We start from the raw sequence: 3,206 nt of genomic DNA, 5'->3' as shown, positions 1-3,206 counted from the left end.
ATATTGAGTTTTATTCACATTTGTGCTTGTGTATGTGAATTTAGTCATAAATGTGCAGTTGCAGGGTCAACACTGAAACAGAAAACCTATGCATATGACCCGATAATGTTAAATTAAGTGAGAAAAACAGGGAAAATAGTAATTTACTACACGCACGACCGCTCTGGCTCAATATATACTGCGCGACAAAAATTTTGAGGCACATTCGTGAGCTTCCTGTTAGACCGTTCGGACGTCGTACTAGCAGCTCTCATCACCATGACTGGCCGCGGCAAGGGAGGCAAGGGTCTTGGAAAGGGAGGCGCCAAGCGTCACCGTAAGGTTCTGCGTGATAACATCCAGGGAATCACCAAGCCTGCTATCCGTCGTCTAGCTCGCCGAGGTGGCGTCAAGCGCATCTCTGGTCTCATCTACGAGGAGACTCGTGGGGTGCTCAAGGTGTTCCTTGAGAACGTTATCAGGGATGCTGTCACCTATACCGAGCACGCCAAGCGTAAGACCGTTACTGCCATGGACGTTGTCTACGCCCTCAAGCGTCAGGGCCGTACCCTGTACGGATTTGGTGGTTAAATCGCTCCATTATTGAGATGGTGCCAGCTATTCAGCTTGCATTATCATCATTGAATAACATCATCTCCCGGACCTTTTTAAGGTCCACAAACATGAAAAGAAAGAAGGACCATAGACTACTATTATTACTACTACTTTCTCATAACCATGTTCACTATCACTATCTGAGCTAAGAAAAGAAACCATTATTAATTATAACCATCTTTCTCACTTCATCAGGTCTTCTCCAAGTATTATTATTATTATCATTATTATTATTATTATTATTATTATTATTATTATCATTATTATTATTATTATTATTATTATTATTATTATTATTATTATTATTATTATTATCATTGACTTATTTCAATGATCACGCCCCTCATCGTTCTCAGTTTCTCATAAAACAAAATATACATTGAGATGAAAAAGACGCTCAACATATCACAATAGGCAACACATCTAATCAACTCTCCACTGTGACACACAGCAGGTACATTAGTAGAAATATAGTATACATATTTATTCTCGGTCACTTGCGTGCCTGACTAAATAATAATAATAATAATAACAAATAACTAACTCGAAAATAAATACACTACTTGCTTATTATTGATATACCAGTATAGTCTACACAACTCTCTAGATGTTTGAACGTGTGGCTCCGAAGAGGAGCCGGATTGATGGTGATATTGGCTGAAGGGGAGGGAGGCCCTTTATTTACTTCTTCTCAGTCTTCTTGGGAAGGAGCACGGCCTGAATGTTGGGCAGCACGCCACCCTGTGCAATGGTGACTCCGGAGAGGAGCTTGTTAAGTTCCTCGTCGTTGCGGATGGCCAGCTGCAGGTGACGTGGGATGATGCGAGTCTTCTTGTTGTCACGGGCGGCATTGCCGGCAAGCTCAAGGACTTCAGCAGCCAGGTACTCCATAACTGCCGCAAGGTACACGGGGGCACCAGCACCCACGCGCTCGGCGTAGTTGCCTTTCCTTAGAAGGCGATGAATCCTGCCGACCGGGAACTGGAGTCCAGCACGACTGGAACGGGACTTTGACTTTCCCTTCACCTTTCCTCCCTTGCCGCGTCCAGACATGATAATGGATGTTGTGGTAGTAGTAGTAGTAGTAGTAGTTGTTGTTGTTGGTGATAAATGAGGAGCGCGAGTACTCTAACCTCGTCGGTAGCTCTGCGAGCAAGTAGTGAATTTTGGGAAAAACGGCTATATATACGCGAGATCAGATCGGCCCAGAGCGCGTCTGGACCAATCAGGACGCTCGCTGAGGTGGCGACTCCTGATCCTGAGTAGGCACGCTAATATATATACCACTTTTCAACTGAGAAAACGCACAGACACAGAGACCACTCAGCCGCCGTGGAGTACAGACGTCTTGCACCGCACTCCTGTCGTCCGCCCAGCTGTTCTTGTCCGTAGGACAAGAACAATCCTCGGCCAGTCCTCTTGCTGTTCGCACTCGGCTGAGAGCATTGCTTTCAGCCAATCAGCGACCGGCCGCCCGCCCCACTTTCAGCCTTGTGCGGCTCACTAGGCAACTAGACCTCGTGGAGTGAAGACTACACACATCTCTTCCACTTGACTCAGTGCGTGACTGAGTGCGGGAGAGGCAGGGTTCATCTCTGCAGTGCTCAGGCTTCACTTGGGCACATCGCTGCGCCTCTGCGACCCTGATATCCAGGTTTCCTTCCTCCTCCACCAAGAAACACTCCACGACCCCCAGTGCTCCGGATTTATTCCTTCAGCGACCTGGACTCAAACTCCAGTGCACAGTGTTTGCTCTTCAGCGGTCTTTCGCTTCAGTGTTCCCCAGTGTACCAACAGTGTTCCCCAGTGTTGTGCTCCCTCCATAGAATGCCCCAGCATCCAGGACATTCCATACAGTGCGGGTGTATTGTTTTGCATGGATAAACTGTAGTGAAGTGTTTGCGAAGTGAGCGAGTGTCTGTGTAGTGAAGTGAAGTGTGCCCCCAGTGCAGTGTTCTCCCGAGTGTGCGTATGCAGGGTTAAGCTTCGACTCCGGTCAGGCGCTGGACGGGTGACCGCCCGCTCCCCCCAGTGCCTAGGATTAGCCCCAACAGTGTGTGTGTTAGTGCTGTGCAGCAAGACCTTGGTGAAGTATTAGTGTTGTGTGCCCAGTGCAGTGCTTCTTACGCAGCTCCGGCTGCGTTAGTGCACACCAAGTGTGCAGTGCTGTGCCCCGGCGTAAGGAATCCTCGCCACGGGGCATGGGTGACCAGCCCGTTTTTAGGCGGCTGCTGCGCAGGCTCTGACCGGCATCATGGGCCGAGTCAGAATAAAACACCCCAACCCCAGAGACATTGGGGTGCGCCGGCGCCTCCTCGCCCTCCTGGCCCCGACCATCAAGGTTACTAGGCTTATACCGGCCAGTGACGCTGTGGTGGTTCTCACACCCACAGACAAGGACGCCGATGCTATCTTCCAGGATGGCATGCCTGCTCGACTGTCTGGTGATGGATTCACCCCCCTGTTGCCCCCTGAGCTCCGAGCACAGCGCACGGTGATCTGCTCAGGACTGGACGAACTTATATATGAGCACACGGCGGAGGAAATCGCCGACGAAGTAGGAAGCCAGCATGATTGGGCCGCCGTGGAGGGTGTTTTCAAGTTCCCTCGCT

The sequence above is a fragment of the Scylla paramamosain genome, unplaced genomic scaffold (assembly GCF_035594125.1).
Source record: "Scylla paramamosain isolate STU-SP2022 unplaced genomic scaffold, ASM3559412v1 Contig170, whole genome shotgun sequence".
NCBI classification, from domain to species: domain Eukaryota; kingdom Metazoa; phylum Arthropoda; class Malacostraca; order Decapoda; family Portunidae; genus Scylla; species Scylla paramamosain.
This window is presented reverse-complemented; position numbering follows the sequence as displayed.